Source organism: Macaca fascicularis, chromosome 7 (genome assembly GCF_037993035.2).
Source record: "Macaca fascicularis isolate 582-1 chromosome 7, T2T-MFA8v1.1".
In the NCBI taxonomy this organism is placed as follows: Eukaryota; Metazoa; Chordata; class Mammalia; order Primates; family Cercopithecidae; genus Macaca; species Macaca fascicularis.
The window spans coordinates 123,661,347-123,678,154 of NC_088381.1; positions in this window are offsets into that span (position 1 = coordinate 123,661,347).

Here is a 16,808-nt window from a genome sequence, read left to right on the forward strand (position 1 = left end):
AGAGATTCTGTCTCAAAAACAAAAACAAACAAGAGAGAGGTCTCAGTCAATTTAGGAAGTTTATTTTGCCAAAGTTAAGGATGCATGCCCATGGCACAGCCTCAGGAGGTCCTAATGACATGTGCCCAAGGTGGTTGGGGCACAGCTTGGTTTTATACATTTTAGGGAGACGTAAGACATCAATCAATATGTGTAGGAAGTACATTGGTTCTGTCCAGAAAGGTGAGACAACTCAAATCGGGGAGGGGGCTTCCAGGTCATAGTTAGGTAAGAGACACATGGTTGCATTCTTTTGAGGTTCTGATTAGCCTCTCCAAAGGAGGCAGTCAGATATGCATTTATCTGGGTGAGAAGAGGGATGCCTTTGAGTTCTGTCTGTCCTTTGTCCACAAGGAAATTCCTTGTGAGGAAGGTATGTAGCTTTTTTATTTTATTTTTTTAAATTTAGTAGCTATCTTTTTAGGAATAGAATGTGAGGTAGGTTTGCCCTAAGCAGTTCCCAGCTTGACTTTTCCCTTTGGCTTAGTGAGTTTGGGGTCCCAAGATTTATTTTCCTTTCACAGTGCAAGGCATTTATTCTAGGTGAACAAGACAGGCTCCCTGTCTAGCAGGTAAGGTCAGGTAAAAATCCAAGAGGCAAACCTAGGAGCACACTCTAAGAGAGTGATTAGTGCCATGTAGATAATAAAAGGACTGAAGTGCTTGAGCTGCTCAGTGGCCCTTTTCACCTGGGGGGTCAGAGAAGGAAGCCTTCTTAGGAAAGTTGACATTGACACTGCAGTCTTAGGCCAAGGAGCCAGCCTCTAAAGATGCCGGGGAAGAGAATTTCTGCAAACAGTTGCTGCAGACGACATAGCTGAGGCAAGGACAGAAAAGAGAGGGAGAGACTCCATGAGAAAAGGAATGGGAGACGGGGCCCTTCCAGAGACTCTCGAGTCACGTTCTTCATTTCATCAGGGCCTTTCAAAACTGAAAGGGGCCCTGTGGCTATCCTGTATAAATTGGGAGGACAGGCAGGTAGGGCTCATGGTTAACAATGTGACTAGGACCAGGATCCCAGGGTGGGACCTGGTGCACACCCAGCCTGCTCCTGGGCTTGGCACTCTGACCTCATCCGGGAGGCCAGGCTGTGCTTCAGGGTAGGAGCTACCCAGAGGTGTGGTCAGAGGGCTTTGTATCAGGCCCATGTTATCTCCACTCCTGGCAGGACAAGGCCTGGGCAGCCATCTCTGGGCTTGGTGCCAGCACCTCTCATTGAAAAACAGTGGGACTGATTATAATGATGTTTTGCAAAGGAAACAAGGGAGAGAACGTGACGTGGGCTGAGATTACAGCTCACCACATTTCAGGCCCAGGCGAGTTCCAGTAGCAAAGGTTCGAACTCCTCCCTGAGAGTGTTTCCAGGAAACCCCAGGGTGTGAAACTATAGTGCCAGATGTTCTAGTAAAACAAAAACTTCCCAGAACAAATAATAACAATAACAGAAGGGTGAATTAATCTCATAGATATGAGAGAGTGAGCTCCAACACTGTAACTAGCAGGCATCTGAGTGGTTCTGGACAAATTCCATATGCCACATGCCTTGTTTCTTTCTATCCTCTAACCTTTCTCCTCTCTGTGATTTATGGGACCAGCTCATCTGAACCACTGAGATACCGATCTCAAAGAGCCAAGCAACTGGCAAAAGGGGATGTACAGCCACCCACAAACAACACAGTTCACACATTAAAAAAGGTACTTCTGACAGAATGTTAGACCACATGGCCAAGGCTAAAGGTTGCCATCTAGGTCCTGAGCCATAATTCCGTGCTGTGGAGAGGGGAGTATGTGGCACGCTCCGCCAGCATATCCCAAGGTGCTTGAGTGGCACAGCTCTCCCAAAGAGACAGAGAGGTGTGTGAGTTGCTCTGAAAAACAAATGCCTGAGAAAAGGGGGGCACATGTGAGGGCTGAGGGCCGGGAAGAGCTGTTAAGCAAACATCATCTATGTTAGGTGCTTTAAAAGCAGGTCAGGAAATTTTCATGTTCATACCAGTTCCTGTGTAAGCCTGGATTTTCCTTTATGCCTAAGTCTTAAGATGTTCTGATAAAATCATTGCAATCTGGACAGAGGTGAGGGTTTCACTGTGATGGGCTCTCCTAGTCTCCTTGTGTTTGGTGATGGGAAGAACAATGAATGTGTCACAGATTTGCATGGGATCAAGTAGGGCCTCCGTGCACAATGGTGTGTGTTGTTCCCTGCACAAGGATGTTTGGCCAAGGGGATGAAAGTGGGGCTGAAACCCCTAGCCAGCATCCTTGGCAAAGTTATTTGCTCTGGTATGGGTCTGTCAGTGCAAGGAAGGGACCTGTTTTAAAAATTGATTCTTCTAGCAGGACACAGTTTCTAATTCCCACAAAGATGGTATTATATGAATTCTTTTCATGAAGAAAAATACTTTTCGTACCATTTTTTATGACATGAATATCTTCCTTCACTCTCTTTCTTCCTTCAGTTTTTTAAAAAACACTTCCAAAAATGTCTTCTGGGATGTTAATAAGTGATATGCAAAACAAGGATTCAGTGGTAAAATACACTTTAGATATGCTGGGTTAACCACAAAAAGATTTTTTTTTTAATTGCAGGATTTCTCAGAGCATTTATTATATGACCTACATTATAAACTTCCCAGAGGTGGTTGCAGTGAGTAGAATTTCCCAAACATATATAACTGTGGTGATATAAAGGGTGGTTCCCCTCCAAAATTCAAGCTGAAACTTAATTCCCAATACAACAGTGTTAAGAAGTATGGCCTTTCTCAGTTGATGAAGTCATGAAGGCTCTGCCCTCATGAGCGGGATTAGAACCCTCACAAAAGGGTTTGAGGTTGAAGGAAGTGTCCTTTTTGCCTTTCTGTCATGTGAGGACACAGCATTTGTCCCCTCCTCAGGATGCAGCAACAGAGTACCATCTTGGAAGCAAGAGAGCAGACCTCACTAGACAGCAAACCTACCATTACCTTGAGCATGGACTTCCCAGCCTTCAGAACTGTGAGAAATAAATTTATATTATTTATAAATTACCCAGTCTGTGGTATTTTGTTATAGAAGCACAAACAAAATGATACAATGACTGGGGAAGCATCTTAGGGGACTTGTGTTCTGCAAATACTTATAACACTGTTTTAAATTATCGATGCTTCATTTCTTGGAAATCCAACTGGGGGAGGATTGCCCTGGGAACAAGTCATTGTTTCTTTTATCAAATGAGAGTGAGTCAGCACAAATTTCAACCAAGTGCCTTGACTTGCTAGTAGAGTCACAGCCTCCTTCGTGGAACAGATATCATGCCTTTACAAAAGCACTAAAGGAATATTAGAGGGTTCACAAAGCCTTTAGGACATGGGAGGGCTTCTCTTTGGATGGATGCTGTGGTTTAACAGCCACTGGACAGGATCTCCATCATAGGATCTTCCAAGCATCAACGACCAATATGATTCCTTGGAAACGAAGAGATTTGGACGATATCTAAGAAAAGGAATAGGAAGAGGTAGTAGAATTAAGAAAACAAAAAACAAAAAACATTTTAAGCTTGCTGGCAATAAAGAACCATCCAGAAAATGTCTGATGACTTCTCTGACATGAATCTTTCAAATATGAAAAACCATCTGTGACATCACCACCCCCTTTCCCCAACAAAAAGCAAACAAGAAACCAGAAAGGTCAGGATGTTCTACGCCCTTCTACTTCTTTCCCATGTACTTCACTAGAGTCACCGTAGGATTGAGGGAAGTTTATGAAGGGCTAGAGTTTCTAACCAGATCCATGGACCACAGCTCTCCTTATAGCCCTGAAGACATACAACCTAGAAGGATAGAAAAGGCCTGACTGCCAGGTGGGTACACAAGCTGTCTGCTCCACTGACCACAGGTAGTGAGGGGGCCAGCCTGAACTCCAGCACAGAGTGGAATTTGAGAACATGCTCTGTAGCTAGTTACTGCTCCTGGAAAGCCAAATAACAACTTCTCAAGACCTCTCAGGGTTGGGAAGCTGAGAAAAGTCCTCAATGCATCCACGTGTTGAGGTTCTATTGGATTATTCTTCCTAAATTCAGATGGAATTGCTTATTATTTTATTTTGCTCATTCAGCTCTGTGATTCATGTAAACTGGAAGTATTCTGACCCAGAAAACCACCAAAATTATAGCAGCTACCACTATTTTTTACTGAAATATTCATTTCAGTTTGTTCTCTTATGGGTCTAGAACTAGTAAAAAAAAGAAAAAATTAAAGGACATCACTGTATCATAATAATCATGTCCCACCAGAGAGAGGTATTTCTGCTTTTGTGCTTAGAAAAAGGAAGATTTCTTACACTGATTGGAAAAGCAGATGAATTCAAATGCAAATTATCTTGCCTGCCTGTGGGGTTAGAGGAGGTATATATTATAATGATTCGAATACCCATTTAAATGTGGCTGTATTTGTCTTCCCATATTTTTACTGACACCTATTCTCTGTGTGTTTGTAAGCCACGTAGTAAAGAATTTGGTGAGTTTTAAAAGCAATTTCCCTTTTTGTACACGGAGCTATTTCCATGAAAGAAGTTCTACAGATGTTTGAGAAGAATGACCATATGTTTTGGTTTGCGCAGACAGTCCTGGTTAATGCTTGCTGATTGACTAGCGATTGTTAATTATTTTTAGCTCCTCATTTCACTCCCCTAAGTGTCCTGCTTGGGTGATGAATTATATGATCTCCCTACTTACAAATGGGAGAAGTGAATAGGTGGAAGAAATGCGATCATTGCCAAATTTGTAACTATAAATGGATGTTTCTCAAAGGAATGACAGGCTATCAGCTGTATCTACATCAGCTATTGTAAGAGTGTAATTAAGGACATAATGATGATCCATTTGCAGACAACCCAAAGGGAATGATAGGAATTTTAGGACAAATGAAGGAAAACACACTCTATGTGACGTGAGCAGATTGCAGAGAGAGAATTGGAGTTGGCTGTGATGACTGTGCAGCTATGGCTGCGCCAGAGGCTGCAGCATGGCAAAGCTCATGATCAAGTGTCTTGTAATTCTTATATTTTGTTGCCCATCAAATTATAAACGTAGAAGTAGTACCAAGAAATGTCCAGGAGGGAGGAAGCAGTGGGCTGTCTATGCCACCCTGCCATTGTAGGGAATGTGTTCTCTGTTGCTCCTGATTTGAAGTTCAAAATACTCTTTCAGATTCCCTCATCACCCTCACAGGCAAGCACCTTCTCTGGGAGCTGAGCAGGGCTATTTGCAGGTGACCGTACTCTGATCACCGTTCCGTCTCTTCCAGTCTGACTTGCCTCTGCCATGAAAGCCACGTTAATTATGAATATACAGGCCCTACAGTCCCAAATTCACCCTGCAACTTTCAGTGTCTACCATATGTGCTCTCGATGGACTTCCTGTACTCATTGCTTTACAGTGAGTACTGTTAGGCTTTCTTATTAGAGGACACTAGAGGGACATTGTAGAAGAAAGACTCTCCTGGCCACTTTCTGCTGCTGCACAGTTGATGATGGGGTTGGTGTGATGACATTTGCTGGTGCTTTGTCTCAGACGTTAGCCCAGAACCCGTGGCCCTTTGGCAACCTTGTGACCTGGCCTACCTTGGGGATCACCTTCCCACAACCCTCCCAACACAGCCATTGTGCACTCCAGGCCTCCTACCCACAGTGGTTCCCCCAGCTCCCTCTGTGAGCCCTCCACCAGCTGGCCTTACTTGCTTTCTAAAAGGACTGTTTCCTGTCTGCCTGGTGACTGTGGACCAGCTCCGGTGCAGGCAACCCAGCAAACTATTCTGCCATTTACTGGTCCGCAGTTGTACCTTCTCCATTGTGGTCTGAGCCTTAGCCTCTTCCAGGATTACTCTTTCTTGGTACTCTCCCTTAGCCCTAGTATATCTTTTAAAGTTCTTGTTATATCTTACAGTTCTCCTATCATGGCTTAATTCTTCATGGTAAACATTTCACCTTTTAAAAGAGATTTATTAAGAATTTGTTTGAACCAAAAGCTTTATTAAAAACCTAAAAAAGTGCAATATATACTCATGCTGAAAAATGCAAATAATATAGAAGGGTATACATTGAAAATTGAAGGTCTTATTCTTCTCCACTCTCCCCACTTCTGTTTTATAATCATTGCTACTTCCCAACTATAAAAATCATTTATAACTTTTAATATACTCTTCTACAAACTTTCTGTGCATCAGTAAACATATGCATAGATGTTAACTTTCCTGTTATGCTTTTAACACACTTTTGAACCCTACTTTTTTCTTTAGTTAATATGTATTGGGCAGCTTTCCATATCAACACATTTTATTTTTAAAATATTTGTTTATTTGTTCATTTAGTTATTTATCTTTATTTTTCAAGAAATACAAGTACATACTTATATAAAATATCGAAGAGGTATAAAAAGAAAAGTAGGCCAGGCATGGTGGCTCATGCCTGTAATCCCAGTACTTTGGGAGGCTGAGGTGGGTGGATCACGAGGTCAGGAGTTCGAGACCAACCTGGCCAACATGGTGAAACCCTGTCTCTACTAAAAATACAAAAATTAGCCGGGTATGGTGGTGCGCACATGTAATCCCAGCCACTCGGGAGGCTGAGGCAGGAGAATCGCTTGAACCCAGGAGGCAGAAGTTGCAGTGAGCTGAGATTGTGCCACTGCACTCCAGCCTGGGCGACAGAGCAAGACTCTGTCTCAGGAAAAAAAAAAAAAAAGAAAAGTAAAAATTTCCTGAATTACCACTCTCTTTTAATCATTTTGGCTACCACCATAGTTTTAAAAATACACACACATTTATATACAGGGATACATTTATTTCTTGAGTCATCAACTTTAGACAGTATTTATTAATTTTCCCATTTAGAAAAAAGAAGTGCAGCTCGCTACCAGCACTCATTTAATAAATACACGCTCTTCAAGCTGAAGCAAATCTGACTGATTTTCAATGTGAAAATAAAATATCGACACTGTTCTTTGAGTTATTTCTAAATACAACCAACATCAGAATTTTCTTAATAATCAGAATCATCTATAGCAGAAAAGTCGGAGTCATCAAATGAATCTTCAAGGGCCAACAACTGTTTGAGAATTCTAGCATTTGACATTTTCAGCGATCGAGAATTACTATATTTTGTTGATATTAACGGAAATACTACCACTAAAAACAGAATACTATAAATAGAGTGATGTCTTTTGTTTCCAAAGTCAATATACTAGACCAATATGAAAATAATAATAAAATAAGATATTGTGTGGCAAAGTTATCTTGGGGTAAACGCGTGGCTGCAATTCCCACTGCCGGGTATTCTCAGGGCAAATGGGAAAAGGGTTAATTCCCTCATGCGTAAAATAAGAAACGTAGGATGTCCTGGCTTTCCTCCACTTCCATCACCCTTGTTCCCTCCGAGCTTTGGTCAGTCATTATATTTTTTCATATCCTCAAGGTTTACATTTGTTAGTTCCATGTACATTTGCACAGTTGCAGTCAGACCTTCTACTTTGTACATAGATTATAAAGGTTGAATTTGTGGCTCATTTCTGTAATCCCAGCACTTTGGAAGGCTGAGGCGAGAGGATTGCTTGAGCCCAGGAGTTTGAGATCAGCCTGAGCAACAGAGTAAGACCCTGTCTCTACAAAAACTACAAAAATTATCTGGGTGTGGTAGCACATGCCTGTGGTCCCAGCTACTGGAGAGGCTGAGGTGGGAGGATTGCTTGAGTGTGGGAGGTCGTGTCTGCAGTAAGCTATGATCTCGCCATTGCCCTTCACCCCGGGCAATGGAGTGAGACCCTGTCTCAAAAAAAAAAAAAAAAAAAAAAGTTGAAATGCAATAAATTTCATTTATAATATAATTACATAACTATTAATCCCAGTAAAACCAACTAGCAGGAATGAAGATTTAGAGAAGGAAATGGCATTCTATGCCAAACAAAAGAATGTCTCAAGTCAAATGTATTATTTTTTCTTTACATTGTTATTAACAACCATGGGTTCTTGGGGTCTCAATGTAATAGAAATTGACATGAAGCCAAAAAACTTTTCCTAGACAAGGCTTCATGGGAGCTTATTCTCAGACATAAGGGAGACCGCTCAAAAGAGAGAGAATTCCCTGACTGACTCTCCAGAAAGACATGCTATGGCTTTTTTGATTAGGCAAAGCTCCAGAATTGACATGGGGGTGGAATATGCAGGCTGAGCCGGGCAAAGCACATGAGGGGTAGGGTATGCAGGTCAGCATTATCTGGTTGCAGATGGTTATTTTGAGTAATGGGTCTCATGGGCCACCCGGTGGTCTGCCCTTTCCCAAAAAAAAAGCTGTGAATAAATTGCTCAGTCTGCCTTCCTGAGGTGGGACACTGCAACCTTTGTTGTCTCCTAAGGGAGTAGCAGGCAGGTTCCTATTACTACTATAATTCCTATTATAAGAGTTTTAAATCCTCCTATCTCTGGGAATCATTTTCCAAACATGGCTCCAGGATCAAATCCGTGCCACACTTGCATGGGCACATGCGCAAGCTTTGTTATGTCTCTAACTATGTCTTCGACTACTTGCCCTTGATCATCTATGTGTAGGCAGCAATTAGTAAGGTTAAATTTTCCACAGACTCCTCCTTCCACTGCTAGCAAGTGGTCAAGAGCCAGTCTAGTTCAATAGATAGCATTTCTCATCTGAGGTTCTTGTCAGGCCAGTAAAGTCAAGGCTTGGCCGGTTTTATTAGTGATGATTTCTAAGACAACTTGCAAATGTATGATTGGTTTGAGCATGTAAATGGGGGTCCAGTATCCCCACAAGGCATCTTGTCCCCAAGTAGCAGGCCCATAGTATTGTATAATTCTTTCAGGGGGCCATTCATCATCTTTCCAATTACCTATGGCTATGCTTCTCCTTTTGCAGGAAGTGTAGACAGGGAAGCCTAGAAGTTCACCTGTTTTCATGGGCAGTAGGAAGAAAGATGGTTTAATAGTGCCAATAACACAACTACCTGTCCATTGGTCGGGTAGCTTAGCATAGGCTCTATGCCCACATATCCAGTATAATCCAGTGGGAGCCATCCAGTCCCGATGGGACTCCAGGTGGGTCCACATGGTCAGCAACTTGGGAAATTTGTTAAATGGATTCTTTTCAGTGTAGTTTGAACTCCACCAAATGGCTGTTTTAGTAGCACTATTAAACAGTTTCTGTCCACGACAACTGAGCCGTCCTACAGGGTGGGTAAATTCTTTTTCTTCTCTAACTATGCAATACTGCCCAATAATTGAGGCTTTTTAGGACCCAGAAGTTATCAGGGTGATTCTTTTGGGCCAGGAATTCATTGGGAACTGGGTCTGTAGGCACTAATTCTCAGGCTTCCCACGGCCACTGATCTCCCATTACAGTTCCTCCACAAACAAAACATGAAGTGACGTTAAGAGACTGAGCTACATGCTTGGGTATTTGCAAAAACAAGTTTCTAGTTTTTCCTGGAGTTTCTGGTACTGGCACATTTAGTTCATCATAGAAAGTTTGAAACACTGACTGGGGAGAGCATTTTTGGACTTCTTCTCATATCAAGATACAGACTCTGGGATCAAGACTGGTACCATCAATTCCTAGGGTTACATATTCCCCTGGAAAGTGGGGATCTAGTGGGTTAGCAATTATTAGTTCTAATGGGTTGCAATTTCCACTAGTGCAAGAAGAGTTACTTTTTCCTCTCTGGAGACTGACGGGGTCTTTGTCAACTTTTTTCCAAGTAGCCCAAATGACGCAAGACCAGTTGAAGCAACCTCCACAATTTCCTAGTTCATGACATATATACTTATTTTCTATGGTCAAATAATTATTGGAAATTATTGAATAATTTTCTGCATTGTTAGATTTCTGAAAATGCCTTTATTTTGCTCTCATACATGATTCATATTTATCTGGACCCCTAAAGTCTAGTGTGTCAGTCTGGTCCAATCAGGAGACAGAAATTACAGAGTAATTTGAAGAGGAAAAGTAATATAAAGAATTATAAACTTTAACAGAGAATTGGAGTAATGAGGAATTGTCAAATAAAAAGGAAAGAGAACTCTAAAAAATATAGGAATGACAGATACAAGGATCCATTCTACCCCTGGGCTGAGACAGAGCAGCCAGAAAGAGCTCTCCTCTTCCCCTCCTCCTTTTCCCAGAGCTGAGATCCAGGTCTTGTTGGAGAGGACATAGCCATGGCTCACTGCATAGCAGGGGAGTCATTGTAGTACCATGCCAGTTGGAAATTGATCTTCTAAGGTGCTATGGAAAGCTGGTCATGGGGAGGTGTCTTACCAGATGCACTGCACTACAAAACTGCTCAGAGGACGATTACAGGGGAACAGACTTCCAGTCTGTTGCTGCCAGCCTTATACTACAGGACTTGGCTACTGGAGAAGCTTTGTAACTGCCCAACCAGTTCACTTTGCCCACTGCCTACACAGAGCCAATTTATCAAGGCAGGGGAATTGCAACAGAGAAAGAGTTTAATTCACACAGATCATGCTGTTTGGGAGAACAGGGATCGGGGGTTTTTAAGGATAATTTGGTGGGTTGGGGACCAGTGAGTCAGGAGTGTTGATTTGTTGTGTCAGAGATGAAATCACAGGGAGTCGAAGCCGTCCTCTTGTGCTGAGTCAGTTCTTGAGTTGGGGCCATAAGACCAGATGAACCAGTTTATATATCTAGGATGGTGCCAGCAGATCGATTAGGGTCTGTAAAATATCTGAAGCAGTCGTCTTAGGTTTTATAATAGTGTTGGTATCCCCAGGAGCAGAATCTTGCAGCCTCTAGCTGCATAACTCCTAAGCCATAATTTCTAATCTCGCAACTAATTTGTTAGTCCTGCAAAGACAGTCTAGTCCCCAGGCAGAAAGGGAGTTTGTTTTGCGAAAGGACTGTTAACATCTTTGTTTCAAACTATAAAATAAGTTTTTCATAAAGTTAGTTCAGCCTATGCCCAGGAATGAACAAGGGTAGCTTGGAGGTTAGAAACAAGATGGAGTTGGCTAGGTCAGATCTCTCTCACTGTTCTAATTTTCTCTGTTATAATTTTTGCAAAGGCAGTTTCAGCTTGGTGCTGAAGAAGCTGCCTGTGCTATAGGAGCCCACCAAGGGAGCATTCCGGAATCAGCATGCAAATAAATCTCTCTTCCCCAGAGATGTCTCTTCAGGGCTCTCTACTGGCAGCGTTTCAGTGAAACCAGGCGAGGGAAAATACAGGATCCAGATCCATTTTCACAGAGCAACAAAAAGGGAGAATTTGGAGTCAAGAGGCCATAAATCAATAACTGGCATGGGTAGGTACAGAATGACTCATGTCATTAGAATGTTAAAGAATTTGCTCCATTGTCTTCTGACAGCTTGTAATGCAGATGAGAAGTCTGATGCCATCTTAGTACTTCTTCATGGATGACTTGTTTTTCCCTCTCTGAGAAGTGTTGGAATTTTTATCTTTGGAGTTCTGAAGTCTCATCAGAATGTGTGTAAATGTCACTTTTCCCGCAGTTCACCCGGTTGGGAGCCTGTAGACCTATCTCAATCTAACTTGAGTCTTTAGCTCAGAAAATTCTTATGTTTGTTTATCCTATTATTATTTCCTCATGCAAATTTCTCTTCTCTCTCTTTTGAACCAGGTATAATCTCATTGTCTCTCTCTTTTTTTTTTTTTTTGAGATGGAGTTTCACTCTGTCGCCCAGGCTGGAGTGCAGTGACCGGATCTCCGCTCACTGCAAGCTCCGCCTCTCGGGTTTATGCCATTCTCCTGCCTCAGCCTCCCGAGTAGCTGGGACTACAGGCATCCACCACCTCACCTGGCTAGTTTTTTTGTATTTTTTAGTAGAGATGGGGTTTCACCGTGTTAGCCAGGATGGTCTCGATCTCCTGACCTCGTGATCCCCCTCGTGATCCGCCCATGATCCGGCCTCTCAAAGTGGTGGCATTAGGGGCTTGAGCCACCATGCCCGGCCATTGTCTCTCTTTTGAACTCCTACTAAGCAGATGTTGGACCGCCTGGATTGGTCTTCTTTGTCTTTTTCGACTTTCTTTTCAAACTGTAACCAAGTATTCTCATTTTTCTAAGAGGCAGTTTAATTAATTTTTCCCTCTCTCTCTTCTTTTATTTCTTTTCTTCTTCCCCCACCCTCCTTCCCACCTCTTAGCCCTTTAGAAATGCAAATATAGCCTTCACCTCCCCCTCACCAGACATTCTCTACGGGGCAAGTTCATCTGTGTGCCCCAAGATAGACCTCTCCTTGAGAGTTGACAGTTGATTTGCAGACCAACACAGGCTCCCACAGAACTCTCACCTCCAGGGGCTTGCCTCAGGAAGGCATGTTGAAAGCATGCCCGCTTGGCCACTTTACAACCTGGAAAGCACCAACTCAACTGCCCAGTAGATAAGGGGCCCCTGCCCTTGCTCATTTTCTCCTCTACCTTATAAAAGTGTCTACTTTCTGCTCTAAAAGTGGGGCACTAAGGCAGGACATCTGTGCCTCTTCCCCAAGCTAGCTTCAGAATAAATATACTTGCTTCATATCAGACCTTGCTCTTTTTAATTGGACTCTGCATGCAGTGAGCAACTAACCCACATTTCAATTACAAAACTTTATCTTTGTCACTTGGTTTGAAATTCTTTGAGATTTCTTTGGCTTTGTTTTGCAGATCACCAATTCAGCCTTGGCCATGTCTATGTTAATATTCCACCTCTCTGTTGAATAATTTCATTTTGGCAATTATGTTTTAAATATCCATGTACTCTTCCTTTTTCCTGATGCTTTCTTTTCATAGGAGCATTCATATTTTGTGAAAGCAAAATCCTCTTGAATCTTTCTGAGGATACTGATTTAGAATTTTTAAGTTTTCTTCTATTCCTTGAATTTTCTGGTTCCTGGGAAGGTTCAGTTGTTTTATTTGGTCTTTCCCTTTCATATTTCTGGTTCCCTTCAAAAATCTAACTTCTTTGAGATTCCTTTTATTTATGAATGAAGGACTTAGGCTGACTGGTACAGAGATCTGAAGTAGGTTTCCTCTGTAGTTTTGTAGGAAGGTTTTCTAACAGATTCTTGAATGGCATGGCTAATTTTTGGTGTTGGGTAAGTAGGTGAGTTGTGCCAGAAACCAGTCCACTTTGACCCCCAGCTGCAGGGTATACAAATTGCATCCTCTGATGTAAAGGGCAAGTGGTGTCCACCTCAAACCTTAATAGGACATGAACCTCAGCATATCAAAGGCTATTTTCTGAAACACTTTGAGATTTTCAATTTTATATCCCTTTTATAGTCTCAATGTGCATGAAGGATTTATGAATTGATTAATTTGTTATCAGTTACCTATCTTGAAAATTGTTATCTCTTGTTTAGTATCTTATTTTGGAAGGCAATGTCTTCTTGAATCTTGTTTTCTCTGCCCAACTTTTCATTTTAATTTTATGAGATATTTATGAAATTTTTGAGATGTTTATGAAATATACACATAGGAAAAACTCGTAGAAGTGTGTGAAAGTGTGTTCAGTCTTAACTTTGAGAATCGCTGGGTTAGCTGATGGAAGTGGTTATGGCTGACTCAATCATTAGCCATCTCAGGGTTTTTCAAACAATTGATGTCATTGCCTTTCCCCCACCTACACCTCCTCAAGTCATGGCGCAGAAGCAACCAGATGACAGGGAGAAAACCCTGTGGGTAAGATGGGTCTTGTGCCACCATCAGCTTCACCCCTGATTTACTATGTGACTCCTCTAGGTAATAACCATAACTGCTCCTATTGGCTGAGGGCTTCCTATAGGTCAGGCACTGTCCCAAATCTTCTACATGCGTATTTCCAATCATTTCTCACAGCAATTTCACGAGAACAACCCCAGAATCACCCCAGGCCTACTGAGGCTCAGAGGGAATACTATGATGGTTACACAACTCTGTGAATATATGAAAACCCACTGTATTATATACTTTAAATGGGGGAATTTTATGGTATATGAATTGTATGTCAATAAAGCAGTTATTAAGCGGTATATTTTTTCCAATCTGAAGTGGAAGTGATTAAAATTATGAATAAGATTAAGCATCTTTTCTTATGTTTAATGGTCATTTTTTCTTTACATGTCTTCTATTCCCTCAAAAAACTTGGGTTGTTGGCCTTTTCTTACTGATTCATAAGAGCTCAAGATAGGTCTACCGCATATGTTACAAATGTTTTCCTATGTTGTAATTTGATTTTTTTTTTTTTGCTTTATTCATGTTCTTTTTGCCCAGGAGAAAATACCAATTTTTATCGAGGTAAATTCATCAAATTTTTATTTATGTATTTAGGGGTTTGCATCATGGTTATTAAGGTCTTCTTAACCCCAGCATCAGTCTCAGGGTGATTTTTAAAAATCCATGCTTTTTTCTAGTACATTTATGGTTTCTTTTGAAAATGTTTAATGCTTTATGCATCTAGAATGGGAGTAATGTGTAGAAATCTAGCCTATTTTTTTTCCAGACGGCTGGCCAGCTGTCCCAACATAATTTAATAATTAATATATCTTAGCTTCATCCATCAGAAATGTCATGTCTACCATGTATTAAACTCCCATATGTGTTTGGTTCTACGTTTATACCCTTTATTCTATTTCATTGATGTTTCTGTCAATTCCTCCATCAGTACCAAACTGTTTTATTGCTGCAGGTTTATAACCAATTTAAAACATGGTGAAGTTAGTTCTTGCTCCTTTTGCTTCTGTCTGGGAATTTTCATGGCTTATCTCTTATGCTTATTTTTTTTGAAAAAGGATGACTTTAGTTTAAATGATCAAGTTCCAATAAAAGTTTTGTTGGAGTTTTTATTTGATAGTATAGAATGTACACATTTAATTAGAGACTATTCCCTACCTGGTTAAAGATACTCTCCTTCCTGGTTTCCTCCAACCTTTTGATTTCCCAGCCCTGTCTCTTTCAATCTTTGATGGTTCCCAGAGTTATGTCATTGATAAGAGGACAGTATAATTTATGGTCAAACCTGGGACACCTGAGATTAAACAGGTTGCTATTAATAATGATGCTGGGACAACAGGTGTAAACCAGGACCACCCTGGGCAAACCTGGATGTATGCTCCCACCAGTCACTGGCCCCGTTCCAATGTACAATTCTTTTCCTTTGTGATCTTAACCATTGCCAAGGCATCAGTGACAACCCACGTGCTGATTATTCTAAAGTTTGCATCTGACTTTTCTCTTTAGTTCCTGATCCATATTTCCAACATTATGCCAAGTATCTTACCCACATGCCCCTCAGCCACCTCAAACTCAAGTTGGATTCAGCATCTCTTCAAAGTGGGCTCCGTTCCTGTCTCTCAGTGAAGTCAGCCATCCTGTCTTTAGAGCTAGATACCTTGCCAGGACCTGGAACTCATCCATCTTCCTCGTTTCCCCTGCCAGTCTCCAAATCCTTTCAATTCTGTCTCTGAAATAGCTTCTGAATCCACCCCACTTCTTATCATCGTCCTTGTCTTACTAGGGTCTCATTATTTCCTTTCTGGATCATTACAATAGCTTCCTTTCTGGTCTTCTTGCTCGAGGCTTCTCTCACTTGAGTTCAGTCTCCTATCAGAGTGAAAATGTAAACGTGATTGAGTCACTCACCTGCTTAAAGATTTGTGCTGACTCCACCTTGCCAAATTCCTTGTTATGGTGTGTAAGATCATCACAGTCTGGTTCCGGCCTCCAATTTCAGTTCTCACATCTCCTGACCCGAATGTACTCTGTTAACACTGAAAGTCACCCCATTGCCCAAATACGCCCTATCCCTTCCACAATTCTGTTTCTGCACATAAAAATGCCCTCCCTGTTCTTCTCTACCAAAACAAACCTCCTCAAAAAGATAAAACCTTGCCTTCTTTGTGAAGCTTTCCCCAATTCTCCCAGGCAGTGATCTCTCTTTCTAACACTCCTGAAACTCCTATTCCTACCTTCCACCCACCCGTTACACTGTGACCCCACTGTCTGTTAGATGTCTCCCTCATGTACCAAACTGGCTGCACATTGAGGGCATAGACATATTTCCCCAGAACATGGTACTTGAGTGCTTGATAGATTTTTGTTAAATAAACCTATCAATGATCATGTGAATGGTTTGTGACTACCTATGTGAATTCCATCAGGTCGTCAGAAACCATTCACATTATCAAGAGCAATATCCAAAGGCAACCTTACTTATTATAATAAATTCAAATTATTAATAGTAGGAGTTATATAGGAGGATCTACTTTAGGTCTTATTTTAGGCCCTTCAGAGATATTGTCTCTTTTAGTCTTCAAAATAGCCTGACAAGATAGGGTTATTTATTTTTTTTCTTACCCGTTTTACTGTTAAGGAGTAAACAATACAGGTTGAAGGAGATTGAGTAACATTTTTAAAGGAGCAATAGCTAGTAAGTGGGGTTGGAACCAGTTCTATTTGACCCCAGAATCCAGTCTTTTCTCCCTTTCTGTTCACTTGGAGACAACTTTTCTCTCTCAACATTGTCAAACCTGGGACACCTGATATTAAACAGGTTGCTATTAATAATGATTTTTTTGGATCACATCTGTTTTTCACCATCCTTGACATCTCTTTTCCTCTTCCCTCCTTATTTCTTTACCCAGAAGCTGGTTCAAGGGCCTACGTTCTCTGGCTCATGACCCCTAGGTTGTTCCCAGCACTCTCAGGACATTGGGGGGTCACTTATTACTGCCGTCCAAGTCGAGAATGAACTGATATGAGAAGCAAATCTGCTTCTGTGTACCAATGTGGAGGG